This window comes from Crocodylus siamensis, chromosome 1, assembly GCF_052110815.1.
Source record: "Crocodylus siamensis isolate JL-2025a chromosome 1, ASM5211081v1, whole genome shotgun sequence".
Taxonomy (NCBI): domain Eukaryota; kingdom Metazoa; phylum Chordata; order Crocodylia; family Crocodylidae; genus Crocodylus; species Crocodylus siamensis.
Genome location: NC_143395.1, coordinates 171,459,753 through 171,484,242, shown reverse-complemented (window position 1 = coordinate 171,484,242; position 24,490 = coordinate 171,459,753). Strand labels below are relative to the sequence as shown.

Sequence of the window (24,490 nt, the reverse complement as noted above, 5' to 3'; positions counted from 1 at the left end):
AATGGAGGCCACTTACAAAGGTGGAGTGATACTGTAGCATCTCTTGATCTCTTGACTCCAACCTCAAAACATCAGCCCTCCTTCAACAGCTTGGAGTCACTAGCCCTCCAATGACCCTGTCATTTTGACAGCCACAAATGGCAGCAAATGCTATCACTGCTCATTTTCTCCACATTTCCAAACCCCCCACCAACAGCATCTCACAATTTATAGAAAGAATACTTCAGAAAATTTCTTCTGTGTCTTTTCTATACCCCCCAAGAGAAATGACTGAGGCTCTAAAGCAGGGCTAGGCAAAATGGTGGATTTGGCCAGCAGGCAGATTCCATTTCCCAGCAGTCCCTGCCCATATCACCCTGGCTGGTTTGCATGAAGACCCCAGGAGTGGTATGGCTGGGACAGCATAGGGCCAGGGTCTCCATGGTAAGTGACTGGAGCAACATGGGCAGCTGCTGCTGGGAATGGAGTCCACTGAGGGCCCAATCTGGCCTATAAACCAGACTTGCCCTAAAGCTGAGAAAGCCAAAATTTTTAACAAGTTCTTTGCCTCTGTTTTCTTGGACAGGGACCAGGACAGTTCTCCCACCACAGGTAGGGGCAATCTTGGGGATAGCACTGCCAGGCCTTGGGTCTGCACAGATGTAGTTAGGGATCTTCTGGAAGGGCTGGATGTTTTTAAATCTCCGGGCCCTGACGCCTTCCACCCACGGGTGTTGAGAGAGCTGGCGAGGGTCATTGCTGTGCCCTTGGCCCGGCTGTATGAGTGATCGTGGTCCATGAGCCAGGTGCCCAGAGACTGGAAACTGTCTAATGTGGTCCCCATTTATAAGAAAGGGAGAAAGGAGGACCCAGGAAACTATAGGCCCATAAGCCCTACATCAGTCTTGGGGAAAATTCTTGAAAAAATTATGAAGGATCACATCTGTGCGGGGCCAGCAGGGGAGATCATGCCCAGGGGAAATCAACATGTGTTCATCAAAGGCAGGTCCTGCCAAACCAACCTGATGGCCTTTTATGACTAGGTAACTAAATCCCTGGATGATGGTATTGCCATGGACGTAGTCTTTCTGGACTTTAAGAAAGCCTTTGACACTGTCTCTCACCCCATTCTCATTAATCAATTTCTGACTGTGGCATTGATACCTACACAGTTGGATGGGTCAAAAATTGACTGATGGGGCGCACCTAGAGAGTGGTGGTGGACGGACAGTACTCAACCTGGTGGGATGTGAATAGTGGGGTCCCCTAGGGCTCGGTCCTGGGGCCTACACTGTTCAACATCTTCATCAGCGACTTGGACAAGGGGGTGGAAAACACATTGTCCAAGTTTGCTGATGACACCAAGATGTGGGAGAGGTAGGCACGCTTGAAGGGAGAGAAAGGCTGCAATTAGATTTAGACAAACTACAGAAGTGGGATGGTAACAGGACAGGGTTCAATGTGGATAAATGCAGGGTGCAGCACCTGGGGAGAAGGAATCCACAGCATACATACAAGCTGGGGAGCTCCCCCCTTGTGAGCACAGACAGAAAGGGATCTTGGAGTCATTATTGACTCCAAGATGAACATGAGCCACCAATGCCAGACCACAGCCAGCAAAGCCAACTGTACCTTGTTGTGCATCCAAAGATGTATCTCAAGCCAGTCCAGAGAGGTGATACTCCCACTCTGGGTGACACTGGTTAGGCCACAATTGGAGTACTGCATTCAGTTCTGGGCACCGCACTTTAAGAAGGATGTGGCCTGCCTTGGGAGGGTTCAGAGGAGGGTCACCTGCTTGGTTGGAGGGCAACAGGGCAGGCCCTATGAGGAGAGGCTGAGGGACCTGAATCTGTTCAGCCTCAGCAAACGGCTGCCTACAAACTCATTAGGGGAGATCAGCAGCAAATAGGAAGGGCCCTATTCCCCCCAGCAGCACCTGGGGTGGTGAGGAACAATGGCCAGAAGCTGCTGGAGAATAGGTTCAGGTTAGAGATTAGGAGGCACTATTTCACTGTTAGGGTGGCTAGGATCTGGAACCAACTTCCTAGGGAAATGGTCCTCGCTCCTACCTTGGGTGAATTCAAAAAGAGGTTGGACGAACATCTGTCTGAGGTCATGTGATCCCAGTGTGTGCTCCTGCCAGTGGCAGGGGGTCAGACTAAATGATCTGTTCAGGTCCCTTCTGACCTCCAAACTACTATGAAACTATGAAAGCCACTAGAAACAAAAAGGTCACTGGCAAAGATGAAATCTCTCTAAATTCTTTAAGAACTGAAGAGTTAAAGGGGGCAGCAAGTGTATCCCGTCATAAAACAGAGAAGAAAGATAAAAAAAAAAATTGGCCTGAGGTGATTGATGATGCCATCCTCCATAGGAAGCCAGCTACCTATCTGTATCTTTCCTGTCCACCTGAAGTTCAGCAGGAGGGCTGTTCTTGCTCAATTTATATCATTCACCCAGAGCCTCTTGCCCAAAGAAAAGACTGCATTGAAATCCTAGCTCCGGTTGCTGCAACCAAATTCCAGCTCTTACAAGCCACACAGAGAGAGGCTTCCAAAGTAAAACAAAATATTGGAACAGCAGCAGTTGACTTCTCTTCTACTTCTGACTTGGCATGAAGATATGGTTCCTCCTTGAGCTTTCCAGGGCCCTCAAGTGCTACCCCAAACTTTACAGCTTATTTCCTCCTCTTTTAAGTGACCACAGATACCTCATACACCTCGGCCAGCAGGTTAGCAATATACTGACCATACATGATAGTCCATCACAGGGGTCAACATTTACATCACAGATCTCTAATAGCTACATGAGTGATGCACAGAAAATAGTATTCAGAAAAGCCATGTATGCCAAACACATGGCTTTGTTAGCCCAACACATGAATTTCATTAACATTAATACCACCTTCAAATGCTGACCTCAGGATCCTTGAGGACTACTCCAGCTATCAGGAACTATGCCCCAAGCCCTCAAAAACAACGATGACAGCCATCTATTGAACAGCAGAGCAGCCAGGAAGTACGGGGCACAAGTTTATGTGGCCAGAAAGCAGACCTAGCCTACAATACATTGGCATGAGCTGAGACCAGTTTGACCTTTCTAAGCCGCTTATAAAGGGCATTCAAAAAGTCAAAGCCAGGATAAGAGACTTACAAAATGACCAGGGATGCTGTCTAGTGCTAATCCCAGAGCATGCCAAACAGTAGCGCCGGCAATGTAACTAAGCACCCTGGACACTGACTTTGAGGGGTGTCAGGGAAGAGCTAGAAAAATAATTACCACTGCTGATGGCTGGTCTTACTACCCGTGGCATGTCCTGGTGGCTCCATATGCTACTGCTATCCCAGGCACCAAGCTGCCCTGTCATGCCTTTGAGCAGCACTTGCTCCAGGATGCTTAATTGTAGAGTACTGCACCCGTTTGGTCCCAGAATACCTATACTAAGTCCTTGGATATACAACTCAATGAGCCCATTATAAATGAGACTCTTACAATCAAGTCCTCTCAACAGGACCTCCAGAATTGACCAAAATCTTAGCTAAAATCTCAAAAACCATTCTGAGATCAAGGATGTGCTTTCAGAAGGCCTTTACATGATCCAATGTCATAGTGAAGGGCACTGTGGGATAGTGCTAACCCCTCAGAAAATCCTCTTGGATTTCCCACAACATTTGGTTTTCACTGAACAACATCAGAAAACCACCAAGCAGATAAAAGCATCTGCTTCATCTATGGGGTATCAAGAACAGCCCAAGGCATGACTGTGGTCACGAACTGCAAATGGATGCCTGTTCATTGGCTCACAAAACTTGATACAGGCATATGAGCTGCTGATTACCAGCCATATGAGAGAAGATGATGACATAAACACTGTTCTAGATTATGATAAAAGTAGGTCTCTAAAACATGTTAGCTAAAATATATTAACTGACAAGTTTTAAAACCCAAATTTAGACAGGGTTAGATGTATTTAATGTTTCAGACCTTCTTGTTTAAAGGTAGGCTGCCACTGAATGTGTTAAAATAAAAATAAAATAAAATCTATAATACACTTCTGATATATTTTAACATATATCCTTTCATGCAAGTCTCTGCAACCCCAAGTGAACATGTGATTTCCCTATACATTTGTTTTTATTTCATTTTTAATATCACTTTCCAGTTAGGTAATAAACAATGCTGTGTTTTTTTTAATGCAATTTTGAAAAAAAAATTGACAAGGTAACACTTTGTTCTAAGTTGCCTGGATAACAGCATTAATACATAGCAATTATACAATTAGTTGTAACATTAAGTTCTAGTTATAGCAGAATGATTACTCACCAATTATAAGAAGTATATAATTACTCAATAATTATGAGAAGTATGTAATTACTTAACCATTTTATTCAGCTCCAAAAATGAACTTGCACATGTACAATGAGTTAGACAACACAGAGGTTCAAATCCTCTCTGAAGAACATTGCCAAGTTTTCTAACTTAAATTATACACAGAACAAAGGGTTTTGTTTTTGTTTTTGATTTTTTTTAAATCCCTTTTCCCAGCCCAGTGGTGTACAGCTACTGGCCAATAAATATTAGAATATTTTTTTAAAATGCAGGTCCTCAAATTACTCCTCCCGGGAGTGACATGCAATATGCAGCTTTACCACTTTTCACTGCATAAACTTTACTTTCACTGGGCTGGAAAATGCAGTTGCATTGGTTCATCCTGACAGAAAGTGCTACTATGATAAGACTTTCCTATCATTCTGTGCCATTCCTGCCTCACTTGCTTTAGCTTGGACCTATTTGTGAGTATAAGTGGATGCACCTTTCTTTCCGGTTTTCATGAATATTCTTCCTTCCACCCTATTCTCCCTGCTGAGCTCATTTTATCAGACTGGGTGCCATATTCCTAAATGAGCAATGGTTTGAAATATGGGTAAATCCTCAGAAAACATTATTCTGCTCCTGTCAATTTTTTCTGTTATTCCTACAGATTTCTGCCTTATACTTCCTGACATAATCTGTCATGGGTGTTTTGCCAAGAAAGCTCCCATAACCACCTGGATGATAAACCCACTCACCAGGCACATTTCCAACTAGAAAGACAGAAAATTACTTTTTCCAGAACCAATGCCACCCCTGGAAAGTTGCAGGACTCTCAAAAGATACCGATATCCACTCTGCATCTCCCCCAAAGATTACATTTAAGATTCTGACCCACTCATTAATTTGTACACCCCCCCAAAACCAAATCAAACCAGCCCCCTCATCCCTCACTAAATGCCATCCATACTCATATAGTTTCTCCATATTCTTATCTTTTCTACTTATCCCAGTAAGGATTTTTCCATGTTCTCTCCTTTCTCCCATCTCTCTCCCTACTACTCTTTCTGGTTGATTTCTTGAGCCTGATTTGGATCTCATTCACAACATTATAATTTCACTGACTAATTTACCTTAAGATGAAACATCATGATTCTTCCTTTCCTAGCTATATGAATTAAGTCACCCCTTTTTCTCACTGACTTGCTACTGCTACCTAGGCAGGCAGGCAGGCCTGCTTCTTGAGAATCCTGTCTTTGGATAACTCTTTCCCTATCCACAAGGTTTATCATGTCATTACAAAGTCACTTTGTAGTAAGGACTTCCAGCCTTTTGAGACAAGTCTCATCACCTGGAAATCTGTGTCAAAGTTTCCACTGATCACACTAGGAGTAAGTTCATGGCAGAATATAAAATTGGTAGAATATGCTATGTAGAGTAGTGAAGTGTATACAGAAAGGCAAGTTTTCAAGTTTCCTGGTCCCTCTAGTCTTTACAACCTGTAGATTATATGCATCTTAACATTTAAGGTCCTGCGGAGACTCACATTTCCTGCTGTGAATACAAGGGTGGGATGGCCAGAGGCTCAGACTTCTAAAAATTGACTAAGTTTGAGCTGCATTCTATAGCAGTTCTGAAGAATAAAAAGTGTAGGTTTTACATGCCGTATTGCGAAGAAAAGTCAGACGACACGGCTAGGTGTTGATCTGTAAGCAAGGCTGGGACAAATAGTCAGTAAGAGGTGTTACAAAACACATAGTAAATGTGCTGGAAGATCATACTTTTAAATACTGAGAGAGAAGACTAAAAGAAAAAAAATGGAAAACACCATTGATTATTGAATGATTCTAAAATCCAACATTAAAAAAAGACCAACAGCCACTGTGCAAAAAAAAAAAAAAAGTTTTTTCACTTTTGGAAAAAGGGCTGACAAAAAATGACGCAAGCAGATCAAAAGAACTGTATTGACTATATATGTATAAATAAATAATCGACATTATATATTCATATAGAAAATATATAATCTACATATGTGTGTATATAAGAATACACATAATAGAAGAAATAAGGCAGTAAAAAAAAGGCATGTTCTACCTGTAAATGACTGCAAAAAAATGTAAACCTCTACATGGCATTCTAGCTGGTGGGTGTTTCTATTTGAAGGTTCTCTGCATCTTTAGAAGTACAGTTCAAAAGGGGTTCCAAAGCAGCTGTGCATCCTTTTGATTGAATAATAGGGTAAATAGGTGTATAAAATTCATGTTGACTGGTGGTGCGTAAATTACTGCTGTCCTGGGTACATCATCCTATGGGGTTCACTAGATTGAAATAACATAAATGGGTATCCTTTTCCATTCTTGTTATAATCATTGTCACAAGAATTTTAATGCCTCATATATTCCGTAATTTTTTTTCTGTGTGCTGTACTGCTCTGACCTTTTCAATATTCTGTAATTTGACTGGCTGGCCATTTCAAGTTCTCTCCTTTTTACAGCCTTATTAACTTGTGGAGAAGAGGTGAAATGGACAGCCAATCAGAATACATAATATTGCAAAGGTCACAGTAGTACAGTATAGTATCAGCAGACACAGAATACTGTATATTAGTCATTAGCATTCTGATATCTTATTCATGTGACAAAGGTTGTAACGAGAACAGAAAATGGCACAACATGAAACCATTCTCCTGACAAAGACTGTAATGAGAAAGGAAGTAGAACAAACGTAAGTATATTCTATCTTACCTTTAAAAACTATATTTTTTGCCAGAATTTATTTCTTTTAAGATACCCTTCCCATTTGGAGCAAAATGTAAATTTTAAGGGCAAAAGAAAGACATTAAACTGAAACACTGCATAAGTGAGCAAACATTTCTCCTAAAATATTTGTTATTTTTGTACCAGTATCATATGTTTCTTTGGAAACTAAAGTAAAGAATCATCAACATCAAGCAGTTTATTAAATTCATGGAGTTTAAGATAAAAACTTAAAAATCAAGATTATTTTCATTTTCTATAGACGTCACTCATTTTGTAAGATGGGGGATCTTTGGATAAAAGTTCATTCTTTTCACTTCCTGTGGTGCACTGTGCTCCACTATAGTTGACTGTTGCTCTCCACCCCAGAGTTAGATACGTTTTAATGGCATTCTATGTTGGTGATGTATAAAGTGGAGGGAGATCATTCAAGATTAAAAGCACCATATAAAGTATTCATCATAAATACTTAATACTAGATTATTTCCTTTCAGCATTACTTTATCTTCTAGAATAATGTGGTGGTTTTGCCACATGCTATTTAAAAAAAACAACACAACAAATATTCTGTACACTGTATTGTAAAATATACAATCTGCTAAGACTAGGTTTCCGACTTTGTTTTGCACTCTAACACATTACTACAACATGCATATTTTACATAGGACCAGATTTTCATATCTTTACTTCTTACACAGAGAATAATCTTTCTCTACAAATTCTTAAATTGAGTTCAGTGGACTATTCATGTGGGCCTACTTAACATTTAAGAGTGTCAAAACTTATCCCAAAGAACCTTCCTTTTGAGAATTTCAGAGGACTACACAGGCATTATTTTGTTCACTTGCACAACATTGCCTGGTTCTCTCTCTCCCCTTTTTTGTTTTTTTGTACTTCTTTTTCCTGTGGGTATGCAAGCATGCAGGGGTTCTGTCTTGCCACCTCATGTCAACAGACAACAACAAAGTTAGAATCAGACTGGGAGAAAGAATCCAGTAAGCCTCTCAACCAGACTTCAGATGTAACCTATAGACAGCATTGCCTTTGTAGATCATTATAACACATGATAGTCTTTTTTTCCTCCTTGAAATTTTGGGTAGAGATGAATAATGGGCCCAATTAATATTTGAATTTCAATATTAAGTATAAAGAATAGGAATAAAAGGTAATATAATCCCTTCCCTGCTATAAAATAACGCAAGATTTAAGCCCCATGCCTTTCCTATTATGTAAAATTTAAGGTCCTTTTCTCAATCCCGACCTTCATCGTTGACAACCTCATCTTCAAGAAGTATGTTTTGCCTGAACATTTACCCACCTGTCTCCTCATTTGAGCTTGTAGCATTTTTCTTTATAAACTACCCTGCTAACCAAAAAAACTCATGCTTTTGTATCTAGTAAATGCTTCCCTCTCTCTGATCTTACAATAACCCTATTATTATTTTCTATAAATTAGCACCGTCTACTGAGCAACCAGATCTCTACTTGGTCCTTCCTGGACTTCAGTCTATTGAAGTTCAAGATTTTTTCATTTCACCTTGCCCTGCTTTCTCTTCTCTCTCTTGTACCAGCTCAGGAGTTGGCTCCTACTATGCATTCTCTTCCTTCTTCTATTCTTACCAAGAATTTCAGTCCTTCAGTTCCCTGTCTTAGCTGACAACAAACTTCTCCTTCCTTCCTTCCTGTTCCTGGTTCTGTACTACTGAGTGCCTCAGGAAAAAGCTATGAGACTGGTCAGACTTCCTTTACTACAAGTTCATTCTGCCCATTCTTCTGTATTCTTCATTTTCTCCTGCAAAAGCTCATTTGCTCCCATCTATATCCTCTTTTACCTCCACTCCCCTCTTCTAGCATTTCTAATGAAGAACTGGAAATTAAAAAGAAAAAGGAAACACTTAATGCCATTGATTTTATGCCATTAAGAAGCAGCTGAATCTTTTCTTTTGACCTTTTTCAGGTGGTTATCATTTACTCATAATTGTAAAACCACCGGGTTATTTTCCAGCATTATCCCAATTATCCTCCCAATTTTTTAAGTGCATGTTTTCTGCTTTTCAGTTTGAGTTATTGTTCCTCTTTTCAAGAAAGTGTTATTTTTCCAAATGAGTGCACTGCTGCCTTTGTATCAATCAGCTGAGCAGCTATTTGTTCCTCGGCTCTTGAGCTGGCAGATATGCTGTTCTTATAGATGGATCATGGTCTCAAGCCTTCAAACTGTGTTCTGAAACTGACTCTCTTTTATCATAGGGAATCCTCATTTCCATTCTGACGTGTTGGAAAGGGTAGCTGAATGTGACAAGAGTTCCTCTTAAAAGAAAGATAGTTCAAAGTTACTCTGGTAAAACAGCAACACTAGCTACAACTATCAATCCCAAGTGGGCTTGTACTCCTGTTAATAATAAATACTTCACAACTTGTGTAGGATTGTCAATCAAAAATACTTCCTTTTTTTTTTGTGTGTCCCATAATAACGAAAAGATTCTCTAGTTTAAAAAAAAGGTTGAGAAAATTTAAAGAATAAAGAGAAAAAGCCCAACAGAGCACTGGATTGAGAGGAGTCTTGGCTGAATTTCATTTTTTGCGGATATACCTGTAGCGATCCTGAGAAAACCACTGAAAAAGAATCCCCCTCTTATTTCTCCCATTCCACAACTGATACACAGTTGTCTTTTGGTATATGCTCAGGAATACTGTTAGTTTTCAGCCTTCAGTGTGCTCAGCACCATTCAAACCACAGTGCACAACACTGTTTCAGCATGCAGTACATGCAGAGGAGGACTATGTGACTGGGGCTTCTTTATTAGTGATAACCTTGGGATTGCCCCAAAGGCAGAATAAACACACCCCACACAACTCATTCTCTTTCTTCCTCAGTTGCCCCCTCCATAAATACCTTTCCTAAGAAGCCCACAAAGATACTTAATTCATTAAAGTATTTTGAAAGTACTTTCAGAGCCCCAAATGAAAAGAGGAAAAGGATTACAACTAGTACATGAAAACAACTATATATTTTTGTCAGTGTGATCCTAATATGGAGAATATGAAAAGACACATTCTTATCTACTCAGTCCTTTCTGTGAACTCAGGTAAGGAAAAAACTGACAATCTTTTACAGATACCTGTGTAAAGATGCAGAGTCTGAAGTACAGGAATCTGGGTTTTCCATTTCCTGCAGAAAAAATGTGTTTTCCCATTTAAAGGAGAAAAAAACCTAGATTTTCCCCTTTCAGATAGGAAACTGTAGGTTTCCCCTTTCAGGTTAGCAAAATTTCAGTCTGAAAGGAGTTGCTTGGGGCTGGGGTGGAAGTAGGGAGGGCAATCAGAATCAGGAGGCACCACATGACATAAATACAGCAAGGCAGGGTGGTGGGAGAAGCCCTGGCAGCTGGATACAAGTAAATCTATGGAATGGTGGGGTTTGAAGGGCAGGAGCTTGGGGACTATCCAGGGGGCTGTGTGGGGGGTGCATGTTGCAAGGGTGTGTGGATGGGATGTGTGTGTGTAGATGTAGAGGGGATGTGTATGGGGGGAGGGGTGCCTGTGACAAAATGTAGGTACCTGCCAGTGCTGGGGGAAGGTGCTCAAGCACCCAGGCTGTGGCAGGGCAGGGGGAACCTGAGGCAGTGCTCAGTACAGACAGCAAACCCAGCTGGTTGCCAGGGGGGACCACCCAGAGGTGCCTGCCCCTCCATTAGGGAAAGGGGATGAGGGACAGCACTGGGGGCAGTGGGGAGTTAGGTGGCTGGGCCGATGCCACTGGGGGCTGGTGTCCATGTTCTCAGGGACAAGGGTGCAGAAGCCAGGAGACGCTCCTTAGGGAGGGGGCCCATGGCCAGGCCACCTGGCATGGCACAGGAGCCCCCACCCAAGGTGGGGCAGTGCCACTTGTGTCCCCTACTTGTCCCTCTTGCCTGTGCTAGAGCTGGATGCATTCTTCTACTGCCCACATGTGCTGAAGCCACTGCAGCTGCAGCCACACGGTGGTGGGATGCAGAACACCTGGAGCCCCTCACCCTCCTCCTGTTGCCTGCAGCATTGCCTGGGCCAGAGTCAAGCTCAGCTTCCTGCTGCTCCTGTGGAGCATAGCATTGGTCCTCCTTGCTGTGCCACAGCCTCAGCCATAGCCAGCAGTATGGGGCAGCATGTGGCCCAAGGCCCCAACTGCTGCCTGTGGTTCTGCACCACAGTATGCTGCATGCACACCATGCTGGAGGCCGTCCCCACTGTGTCACTGCAGACCACCATCCTGTGAGTCCATGTGGAGCTGAGCAAGGTGAGGGGAAGCTGGGGGCCACCTCCAGCAAGGCTGGGAGGGAGGGAAGGGGTGCAGGTAGGGAGTGAGGGGCACCAGCAGAGGTGGGGAGAAGTAGACTGTGCCATGGGCAGGGGCAGGGCACCAGCATATCAGGGCTATCCAGTGCCCCACAGCAGCTGAACCCACATCCTGCTGAGTGAAGAGGGCAGGAGTAGCTTTGATAGTCTATAATAAGAAAAACAAAATCAAATGCCAAAATGTATAGGTATTTAGAATTAATTTTATTATAATGATTGAGGCACTGGTGGGCTTCCAAATTACTTTTAAATTGTAAATATATCAATAAAACATTGTGTTAAACTGATACCTAAATATATAGTGGTGTTTCATATTAATCACAGAAAAATGCAGGTTTGGGGGGTTTTAATCAGAGAATTTTGGACTGTTATAAAAAAATTTTGAATTTTTTTATCAGAGAAAACCAGGTTCCCTGCTGAAGAGGGCCCCTGAGAAAACAGACCAGGGCAGCATACTGACTTTAAGCTCAGAGGAGGAACAGGCTGCTTTCTGGTGAAGCATGTGCCCATTCTTGTATCAGCTCTCTTTGATAGTTGCTCCAGAGGTCCTGGGTTAGAAAGGCAAGAAAAGCCCTTATATTATGACCAGTAGATGATTACTGTTGGGAACTGTACCCTGTATAAGTCCAATAAATGTTTCCTTCCTCTCTCCAATTCTGTTTACTTCCAAGAGTCTTGTACATGGGTACTCATATTAGCTTCCTTTAGATGTCAGCAAATTGAGGTATGCACCAGGAAATTTTCCTCTAGGAGTCTTTCATTATGTTCTCATCATCATTCAGATAATCTATGCCTGATAGGGGTATGCAAAGCAGGCCCTATTCAATTTGGATTTGGATTCAGCCCAAATCAGGGACAGTGATTCAATTCGTTGATATGGATCACTGTCCCTGATTTGATTTGGGTGAATCCAAATCTGAAGATTCAATGCTGATTTAGAGAATCAGTGGTTCGGACATAGACACAGCTTAAATGTTGTTTTTTTTTCTATGTACCTTGAGGTAGCAGGTACGGCTTGTGATTGCTGCGATGCTGGGGCACATGGAGTACTTCCAGTCCAGTTCTGGGTCTGCCAGGGAGTGCACAGCCCCCCCCCAAGCTCCTTGGCTCGGCAACCAGCTGCAGGGGGACCGTGGGTGCCCCCACAGACCCAGGAGGTACCAGTCACTGAGCTGGGGGGATGAGGGGGGCTCCCTGCGTGCTCCCTGGTGGACCCAGAACTGGACAGGACAGGACCTCCATGCTTCTGTGGGACACTCTATGCACCCTAGCATCACAGCACTCATGAGCCCCCTCTACCTAGAGGTATGTAGAAAAAACATTTAAAACGGTGACTATGTCTGAATCTCCAAATCTCTTTGAATCAATCTGGGGGGTTCTAATTCAATTCGGAGAGATTAAAGGGTACTCTGATTCAATTTGGAGACTCTGCCACCAAATTGGGCCGAATCTCTGCGAAACCGAATTGGGGACTGAAGCTTCACACAGCCCTAATGAATGAGCTTGTTTCACTAAGAAACTTCTATTCATACAGCACTACTGGAACATGGCGGAATTGCTACCCAGGCATATTCTTAATCATTGTTATTCATTATTTGTACCACAATAGCATTTAGGGGTACCAGTCAAGGATATGGGTCTCACTGTGCTAGTTTCTATTAATATGTGTTCTAAAACAGAAGGATCTCTCACCTAAAGAGTTTATAAACAAGGTAGTTTCCAGTCAGCACATCTACACAAGATGTTTAATGCACAGCAGACTGATTGACAGCGTATAACAGCATCATGTGAAAACTGTGCTACTAGTCTACTAAGCATTAACCATCCTGAAAAAAAGCATGTGATCATGCTAATGCGCAGTAGGGCAGCCTACTGTGAATTTATTTAGTTGTTCCTTTTGCAAGTACTCAATTTTAATGTGCAATAGGCAATGCACATTAATAAACGTGTAGACGAGCCCAGTAGGTAGTTTCACTCCCATAGCATTACCTAGGACCTGCCCAGCACTTGTCATCTGTAAATCGCTTTACAAAGATGGGGTCAGTTTAGGGTAAACAATAATTAGGATCAAAGATTTGTCCATGTCTACAGTACACGAAAAAAAACCCAAAAACCTTCTAGCATGAAGATACTTTTAAGAGTTGGAAGGCAAGTTGCAAGGAACTTCCTACTCTCTCCCAACAGCCTATGCAGGGGACATGAACAATCTGCCCTGTGCTTCAGTGCATGAAGTGATAGGGCCAATCAAACAACACTGCCAACAATACTAAGAGACCCACACAGGCTAAGATTCTCAGTGTAGTACAAAGATAGGAAGGAGTCCACATAAACTACAGAAAGTTTATTACTTTCTTGAAAAAATTTAATGCAATCTTTTCTTGGGCATAACCTAGTGCCCAAAATGTAAAACACCCCTATATACTGTTGCTTGGCCAACACTTCTCTGTCCCACTCCCTGGGAGGCATGGGAAAAACTCAGATATGAGTGAATGACTGCAAAGTGGCAAACCGTAATGCTTACAATGCTTGTGATGCTGTACTGACAATACAGCATATAGCAATTGATTTGATCTCTTTTGTTTGGGTTTCATGGATAACTTATGAGGTCTTATAAATTTCAAGAGAGATATAATACAATAAAAAAGTTTATAAGCTTTACAAACTTCAGCTCTATCCTTTGATGCCTCGCTCATTCTTCCTAAAGGAAATGTCAGTACATAAATAAAGATTATTATCTGGTTTTTGAATCTGTGTTCATAATTCATGGTTGCCAATAAGACTTTTCAATTCTCCAGAGAGACTATCAGAAAGAGACTAGCCAAACAACACAAAGTAAAACTGGGGGTCTCAAATCCATAATCAAATATCTAGATTGATTGTGTCACTTGCACTTGTATTGATTTCAATTGGAATAGCTGACCCAAGAGAATAATAAAAATGTGGAATAAAACTGATTTATGAGAACAAAATAAATCCTTTTGTGAGTGGTAATGAATTGGTACCATTTAACCCTTTCAATCACAAAGTGAAAATACTATTTATTTTTTTCAGAATGCTGAGTTAGCCAAAAGAAGTCATATAAAAATGCCAATACTGTCAAATGCCATTACACTAAGTTGTAATGCTTGAGAAGGAATGAAGCCCTAAACTTGATCTAGGATTTTTATTTGACATACATAAGACACACTTTTGGCTTTTCCAGTTATGCTTATATGTGACATCAGTTAACTGATGCACTACCAAGGCATCACTCAAATGGATGCTGATTTTACTTTTTCAATAGATTTTAAAGATACTCAGTAATTGAAACCTGTACTAAAAAACTTTTTTCTTTGGCTTGTGATGGAAACAAACTGCCTAGGAAATCACATGAATAACACTACTTAGTTTGATACACACTTCAGATTTCCATTTCTCCTACAGTCAAAACCTCTTTGACCTAAAAAGAATTACATTCTGAATCCAAATACAATTTGAACTCAACCATATAAGTCACACCTACACGAGACATGTTAATGCACATTATGGGCATGCACCTACACATGCACACCCTTAATATGCATTAAAAATGGCAAAATTAGGCTAACTGTCCCTAAATCAAATTTAGGTATCAAATTTAAGTGTGATCAGTTAGAACACGTTAACGCATGTGTAGACACAACCCAGCACTAGGGGCACATGGCAGGGTTGCAGGGACTTGGCCCTAACTTTAGTGTCAAGTGCACTAACTTTAGTGCTGTGTCTGTACATGTAGACATCTGGCAAAAATTGTTTAATGTGCATTAGCTTCATGTGCATTAAATTTAGTCATGCTTAAATGCACATGTTGATGCACCCACAGGCCCCTGTCATCTCTTGCTAAATCCCAGTGGTCATCTTGTTTTACTTTTCCCCAAGAAAACACTGTGCAGCATTCTCTGAAGGTCAGGAGTCTAGGTGGCTTGAAGTGCTTACACAGTGCTTACCCATCTGATATACATGACTCTATGTATATGCTTGTGTGTGTGTGATTGTACAATATGACCATCACTACATGCTACTTCAAAATGAAATGCAAAAATTAGTTGTCATTCAGCAATAACTTACAATAGGGTGTAAAGTCACAAGATAAAGCAAATGAAGCCTAATACAGCGTTCCCCAACCAGTGTGCTGCAACACACTGGTGTGCTGTCAGCAGGGCCATCCCTGGGGGAGGGGGAGCAAATCAGGATGACTGCCCCAGGCCCTGTGCTTTGGGGGGCCCCGTAGAGCCAGACAGAGCGACAGCAGTGACTCAGTGCTGCCGCCAGCTTCACACCTGGCCGCTTGGCACCACCACACCCCACCGCCAAATCTGCTACTGGCTTCCTTGCATCTGTGAGCAGGGCCCTGCACAGGCTGATTTGCCCCAGGCCCCACACTCTGCTCGGGTCATCTCTGGCCATCAGACATTACCAGGTGTGCTGCAGAATCTGGGGGGGTGTGGCTTCGGGTGGGGAGGGGGTCCTGCCAGTGCCGCCACTGTGGCCCTGTGCCAACATCACATCCCAGCTGGCCCTGTGACACCCCCCCACATCATGTCTAACTGCACGCCACCGCTGCTCCTGTTTCACATAGGGCCGCATGCCACCTTGCCCCTACTTCGCATCCTTCCAGTGTGCCATGGGATCAAAAAGGCCTTGTAAGTGTGCCATGGGGTGAAAAAGATTGGGAAATGTTCGCCTAATAGACCACTTCTTTTCACTGCTTTTTCTGTTATATTATTGATCATATTTCTCAAGTGTTGCTCATTCACAGGGGCGCCACTCATTTTAGACTTAAGTTATGTATTTGGTATGTGTTCAAAATTATTTTTTAAAAATATAGAGACCAGAAAAAAGAACAGCAAAAGCAGAGCATAGAGGAACTGCTGTAATGCTAAAGGAATGAATTGGGTAGTAGTCAGTAATCGGATTACTGAGACTTTTTTTAATTCATGTATGAACAATTTTGTGTTTGCATCATTTTAAGTAATTGTCATATACTATTTCATATATGAGAGTTTTGGCAGATTGGCAGTTTGGTCCTGTGAGTCTTGACAGGCACTGAAGATTAAAAAAAAATATTCAGCAACTAAAAGCTACTCTTTCGCTGCATTCAAATAATCTGGGATAATTCTTACAGGTTCATTCTCCTAGTGGAAAAAATTACCCAGAGCCATATGTACAGATATTGGAATGTAGAGGCCCTGAGAAGTGGAGAGCTTGCAGTGCAGACACTGTGCAGTAAGGGGAGGGAGTGGGGAGAGGGGCACTGTGACACATCTCAGCATGCTCTTCAGGCTCCCTTAGTCTGCTGGTGCCAGATGGCAGCAGTGCATAGGGCAGCCCTGATTGGTTGACCTGGACTGACCCTGGTCAGCCTGTGTCTTCTTGCAGCCCAATGTGGAGATTGTGAAGCGGATGGGTTCTTCTTCCTGTGAGAGCAGAGTATGGCTAGAGTGACACACTGTCTCCCTGGAGTTGCAGAAGGAATGCTGAAGGACTGTGTTCTCTTCTGAAAGAAGTCACAGTATGTACAGACATTCACTATCCCAGGAGAAACTGTCCTGGCAGTAATTTAACCCTGGTTGTTCCCAAGTTATTAGTCCCTTTTTTACTTTGGGAGAAAAAGCCTAAAGATCTGTACGTTTTTGGTATCTCCTCAGGGAGCAATGACTCTCCCAAGAGAAAATGTCTGTATGAGGTCTTTACCAGTGTGCATTTCTCTACTTAGATCCAAAAATCAGCTTGGGTAATGTTTACTGGTGATACCTCCTGAAACACCAGGAAATAGCCTGAGACATCTGTACTTTTTCCTATGGTAAGTAGCTATTAAATTGCTAATGGCAACACTTGAAAAAAAGCAGAGTGGTTCATATGTGAAAAATCAACGTAACATGGAAGTACTGAAGGTCAAGATGAAAGAATTCAGGTGCACTATGACATATGGGTCTTCCACAAAGAAACAAAACTGTGCTCTACTACTGAATGAATAGAAGAAAAATTAAAGAAGGACAATGTTTTTCTTGTATTGTCTGCGGAAGACACCTATGTTAAATGGAACAACGTAGTAAAGCAAATTCAAGACCAAAGCCTATTTGTACTTCATTTATCAAGCCTACTAACACTTGACTAAAAACTGACCAAAAGAATGTATGGGATCTGGAATTCTCTATGGCAGCTTTTCCCAACCTGTGGTATGTGTACCGCTAGTGGTACACAGACAACCTGTAAGTGGTATGCATTAACAGATTTATTATAATTACTTTATATGACAAAAATTTGCTGGTGATACTTAAGGCTGAATTGAAAAAATTGCTGGTGGTATCATTTTAAATTGGTGGTGCGCAATCTGTCAGAGTTTGGGAGCGACTGCTCTATGGTACAGATTCTGGTCAGATAAACCAGACTTTAAATATTTCACATTGTAGATTGAAGTTTCCCCTAAGTCCTGTTCTCATATACTGACAAAACAAGATTATTCTGAACAGATTATTCTTCTGTTTTTTCCACCATCTTCAAGGTTCATGCATAATCTCTATTTCATTTAATAATAATACCAAGCACTTACATAGTACTTTACATTTTCAAAATGTTGTACAAACATTAACTAATTAATCCTCATAATGCTCTTGGGAGGTAGATAAGTATTATTATCCTCTTTTTATAGACAGGGAGACAGTTACAGAGGTTAAATGACTTGCCCCTCTCACCGTAGCCTGGATGAGATTAAAATTCAGGCGTTCCAGCCTCCTATCACTTCACATAAAACATTAGATCACCTTTACAAGGTATTTCTACCTAAAGACAGCAAAAGTTGATTGTACAATGTAATGTACTAAATTATTTGTAAAAATATAAGACCTGTACATTTTAATAAAATGTCCAGGAATATTGTATAAATCTCTATATATTGACTTACATGGAAATTAATCAGTTGACCCTTGCTGAGAATCTGGCCCAGTGTGAATGACATTGGCTACATGTATATGTGCACTTTACTGCGAGTAGACTAGTTCACTGTGGAGTAAAGCATCACCGTCTACATATGCAATGGTATTAGGCCACAGTAAATTAACACAGTAATTAACTATGATTAAATGCATATGTAGATGCTGACCATAGGCGTAAATTGTGCTGGGTCAGCCCAGCCAGCAAGGAGCCTGACTCCTGCCTGCCACCTAGCCACACGGCTCCACACTTTCAGCACCCTTGTGCCCCAACTAGCCCCTCCTCTGCCTGAATCTACCACCTAGAGCCCAGGCCAGAGCAGGGCAGGAATGGCCCTGGTGTAAACTGCTCTGCCTTGACTCAAATTGCTGCTGTCCTGGACACACATGTAGATATTGCACCCAGGAGTAGTTTACTCTGATTCAAACTGCTCTGGAGTTTATTGCTTTGAATTATTGAATTATTGAATAATTAATAATTATTGAATTATTGTAAATGCGCCACTGAGTTCCTTAATAGTGCCACTGAAAGAAACAGAAGTAAAGCCCATTTAGAATAAATGAATCAGAGAAATGGAGGGATGAAAAAGATTAGAAGAGATCTAGTCCAACCCTTGCTCTGAAGCAGGATCAAGTAGGCCTAGAACATCTCTGACAGGTGTTTGTCTGAACTATTCCTAAAAACTTCCAGTAAAGAAAATCCCACAGCCTCCCTCAGTAGCCCATCCACCACTTTTACAGTTATAAAATACCTCCAGTGTAAATTCCTGCTGCAAATCAAGTTAATTACTTTTGTCTTTCTCTCATTCGGCTTTTCTGAAGACATCATCTCAAAGGATTTTTACTCCTGATTCTAAATTCCTCAGCACATAATAGTAGAGGTGTGCGAAACGGGCTGTATTCGATTCAGATTCAGCTGGAATCAGGGACAGTGATTCAATTCCTTGACTCAGATCACTGTCCATGAATTGATTCAGCTGAATCTGAAGATTCAATGCTGATTTGGAGATTCAGTAATTCAGCCATAGACACAGCTTTAAATGTTTATTGTACATACCTCAAGGTACCAGGCATGGCTTGTGAATGCTGTGAAGGTGGGGTGGATGGAGCATCCTACAGGAGCACAGGGGGTCCCCCCGTATGCCAGAAGTATTGCTGGTCCACTTCCAGGTCCCTCTGGGAGTGCGCAGGGCCCCCCAACCTCCACCTGCGCCCCTCTGGCTTAGTGATTAGCCACGGAGGGACCCAAGGTGCCCCCCCCCCCCAGATTCAGGAGGCTCCAGTCACCGAGGAAGAGGGTCACGGGGGGGGGCCCATGCACTGCCCGGTGGACCCAGAAGTAGACCAGAAGCACTTCTGGTCCACTTCTGGGTCTGCTACCAAGCGCTTCTGTGGGACGCTCCATCTGCCTCAGCATCGCAGCATTCACAAGCCGCCTGGTATCTTAAGGTATGTAGAAAAAACATTTAAAGCTGTGTCTATGTCTAACTCATCAAATCTTTCTGAATCTCTCCAGATTGATTCGGAGGGTTCCAATTTAATTCAGAGAGATTAAAGGGTCTCTCTGAATCCTACAATTTGAGAGATTTAAGTGTTGTTTCCCCCATGCTTAAAGGGTCTCCTGATTCAATTTGGATTTGGAGATTTGGCCACTGAATCAGGCTGAATCTCCACCGAATCGAATCAGGGATCAAAGCTTTGCACAGCCCTACATAATAGACTGAAAACTGTTACAATTTGAGATATTTAAGTGTTGTTTCCCCCTCTGCTCATACCCATGCACATACACACAGGATTTCTGTTCCATGGTGGAATTCATCCAAACATCTATCTCTGGGTTGCTTTTATTTAATCTGTGAATACTTAGAGACCTCACCTGGTCTTTGATTTAAAGATGTACTTAAGCATAGTGATGAATCAAGACCCTAGTCATCCAGTGCTTTTTCAAAAAATTTCAGGGTGTTGGACTTTTTTTTATTACCAAACCCCCCCCCCACAAACAAACCATAACACAACACACCATAACACAAAAGTTATTTACTACAGCAGCTTAAGTGCTTGAGTATATGTAATAGTTCACAGCCTTAATTACAGGTAAAATGCACGTCCCCCAATGTGAAGGGAGATCAGCTGGTGATGGAAAATCCTGTGGGGCTTTCAAACAAGCAGAATGACAATCTATTTAAGTCTCCCTTTTTAAAGGTACCAGAGTAATCTCACTGCTAAACAACAGAAAGATGTGTTATGGTAAAAGTAACAAACATTTAAAAGCAGAAGAAAAGAATAGACATAATGCACCTTGGAGCAATAATATACCTTTTTCTTTTACTTGAGTAATATAGAGAGCTCAAAACAGGGCCAAACTCAAGCTGAATTGGGTATGTCTACATTGCATTCTCAGTACCTTCAGAGATGCCTGCCTACCCGCTCTTTCTTGCCCATGCCAAACCTGTAAACACATAGTGAAGCTCCCCATGTCTGCTCTTGAGATCTGTCTCCAGCAGGCATGAGACCACCTTGTTGGACTGTCCCTGGGGCAGCTTCATCACCTCATGTCTGGGCCTGAGAACTAGTGGGCAAGGTGTACTCAAGAGCAGGTGTCCCCAAGTACATTGGGAACATACCGTTGTGCTACCCACAAATGAAACATAGTTGGATAAGTTCCAGCTGGGTCAAAGGTGTTGCCAGTTTGAATTTAAGCATACTTGGGACAAGAGAACCAGCTCAACTATGGGCTCATTTTGCTGTTGCCTTGGTGCAACAGAGCTGTTAAGCCAACTAAACCAAACAGAGGAGGACTCCCTCTCGCTGCTCTGGAATTGAGGCCATGCTAGGGGAAAGGGGGCATGCTGACATTCCAGTGTGATCTGCCTCTTCTCAGCTGCCAGGCAGCCATCTGAAAAAGATCAGACAAGGGCTTAGTTACAGAAAACAGAAGAACTCTGAGTTTGCTATAAATTGTTTTGAGGGCAAACAAAGCCAGAATTAGAAATGTATTAAGGCAATGGAAACCCCCTGTGGTCCCTCTGTACCTCCTGTGGAAACTACAGATTGGCTAAAACCATAGATTGGGAACTTAATCCTTCATCAAGGTAGACAGCTTGTTCTGCGACATGAGTTCTCTGTAATTTTACTCTATCAGGAAAATAGGTTGTGAGAGGGACAGCTGAGGAGCTGGGACAGAGCTTAGAGTCCTCTTTGGGTGTAATTAGGTGTGATCAAATTTGACATGATAAGGCATTTATCTAGAAATCATATATGTCTAGATCAGAATGGTGTAACAGACTTAACACAGCTTTTTTTCAAAGTTTGGATAGATGGAGGCATTGTCACAAAGTCATATAGAAGCCTCAATCTGACCTTAAGGGGAAAGGACCTTTTTGATACAGACATTTCTCTTGTACACACTGGAGCAACATAGTCAAACTGTAAAGAGATTCAGGGTCAGAATCTTCTATTTCCACAAAATCTATACACCATTTCTTAATCCACGATCTACACTGGCAGGACCATGATGACACTTTTAGCTAGTTCAAGATACAATTTTCCCTCCGTGTCACTTCGGCTGTTAGGTAGTTGTTGAAAAGAAATGTGCTAACTGCTTCCAGAGCCAGTACATAAGCAACAAAAATAGAAAGTCAGATTATCAACACCACTGGAACCACTTGGTACTGTAAACACTAACATGTCTTTAAAAACTATTAAAAGAATATTAATGTTCTATAATTAAGCTTTCTAAAGTCAGGAAATACCAAAGTTAAGGTTGTCTGGGCAACCTTAACTTCTGTGGTTACACTTTACAATACAGTCTTTAATTACAAGACTTTTCCCAGAATTATATCATAATTTCTTTACAATTTCAAGAGGGTGATTTGACCCCATATTAAGAATGAAGCATAGAATCAATTATAGTTTATCAAAGGGAGAACATAACTGATAAACATTAGTCAGTTTAATAAATGTTTAATCCCTAAGTGGCAGGCATATTAATAATATACAACTAGATGGAAATTTGGATGATGTCTTAAATAAATGTGATCAATGACAGCCTCGTTTTCTAGATAATCAGTGTATAGACATATATGCATTTATATGAAATGTTAATGGTTTGGAATGGGAGAAGGTTTGAAGGTTGATTGTGCAGTGCTGATAGTTATTGACAATTGGAGTTGCTTGTACTCCACATTTCCCAAGATCAGACTTTTCATTAAAGTACCTAAAGTAACAATATTATGCATTTTCCAAACTCACTGAGATTTCTCCACTGCTACCTTTATAGGGTACATTTATATTCTTATTTAATCGCTTTTCTTTAGCCTCAAAATTTTCCTTTCTAATTTTCATATTCTCTTTGAAAGTACAGAAATGGGAGGTGGGGTCAGAATCCAAATAAATTATAAACAGACTAATAACAATAAAGTAAACCTATGTAGATATAGTGTGTTTCATTACAAAATTGCCAACTTTTGAAATGTTATCACAGTCCTAATGGTGTGGTGCTTTCTCTGAAGTTCCAACTCCCAAAGTTAAATGATTATATGAGAATCTTAATTTTGTTCTTAAAAAAGGAAGTTTCTCACCTTCCTGGTTGCTGAGAAAAGCTTTAAAATGTGTTCAGAGAGTACAGTAAGTACTTAAAAGTTAGAAGAAATATATATTACTATATTTATATATTCAGTTTTAAATATCTGATAACCTTTAAGCCAGGCTTATAATTTTCGAGGTATGGACTCACTGGTATCATTTTAGTTATGTTCCATATATGTAACATCTTATCTGAACTCATTATCACAATACTGTATAAGTGTTTGGAGTATTCTATGGACTTACTTAAGTATGAAGACTATTATAGAACAACTTCATGGAACAACTAGTAACAAATGTCCTGTGTGGGACCATGCAGACAAATCCCGCTTCCCTCTTCCCCCATAATGGTAATTATCTTAGCACCTAAAGATCAGACAAGGACTTAGAAACAGAAGGCATAAAAGGTTCTGCTGAATATCAAGAAGACAAACCTGCATAACGAGAGTGTCCCTGTACTAGATTCAAATTTTCAGCAGATGCCACAGATACTTTTCTGTTCTCAGTGGCGGCAGATGACAGAACAAGGAACAATGGTCTCAAGTTGCAGCAAGAGAAGTTTAGGTTAGATATTAGGAAAAACTCTTTCACTAGGAGGGTAGGAAAACACTGGAACAGGTTACCCAGAGAGGTGGTGGAATCTCCATCCTTGGAGGTTTTTAAGACCCGGCTAGACAAACACTTGGTTGGGATGATCTAGCTGGGAATGGTCCTGCTTTGAGCAGTGGGTTGGATTAGATGACCTCCTGAGGTCCCTTCCAACCCTAACTTACCATGATTCTAAGAGTCTATGATTCTCTTTGAGATGGTACTTATAATAAGGCTTACACTGTACATTTTCATTGACAAATCTCTAAATGCATGCAGATTCAAATTAAAACATTCATATTAGCATGCTTATTGTGACCCATCTTTTGTGAGGAAACTGAAACAGTCAGTCATAACTGGCTCAGTCTATTTCCTAATTTAGCAGGCTAGGAAGCAGGCCACTAAAACAATCTGTGAATGAAATTATTTTTATAATTATTCTGGGGCTAACATATATCAAAACAGGTGAATTTCACTTCAACCTTTACATTCAAATCACTCCCTCTTTAACAGACTTTACAGCAAAGGAAGAAATATAGTTGTTCATTATGTCAAGGAAATACCAATTAGCCATCAGACAATTCAATAAGCATTGTGTAAATCTCTTGAACAGACGATGTCTTAAAGAAGTTGGATAAATTAACATGTAATTTCATTCTTGTAGAGAAATATGTACCCTCAAACAATCAGCATACATGTCAGTTGCTACAGCTGATGACTTCCGGGGGAGGGGGATGGAGGAGGAAAATACTATTTATTTATTTAATATTGCAAAGCAAAGTTTCAGCAACAGTGAGCAAATGTAATGAAATTTTCTGGGTTCCATTCCCCAGACAATCCTTCCCCCAGCCACCCCTCCTGAGTTGAACCAACACAGCAACCACTTTCAGTCAACTCTTGTAATTGCTTCCAATTTGCCTGTTTTGCTTTTGGCAATTAGCAAACTGAAATGTTATCATGAAAGAGTCCATCTCATTTATAAGGCTC

General features: G+C 41.4%; 1 protein-coding gene across 1 annotated transcript in view; it reads right to left on the bottom strand.

Moving 5' to 3' along the window:
- USH2A (usherin) overlaps nt 1-24,490 on the bottom strand; it is a 653,616-nt gene that overhangs the window by 260,082 nt on the left and 369,044 nt on the right. The window lies entirely within an intron of this gene.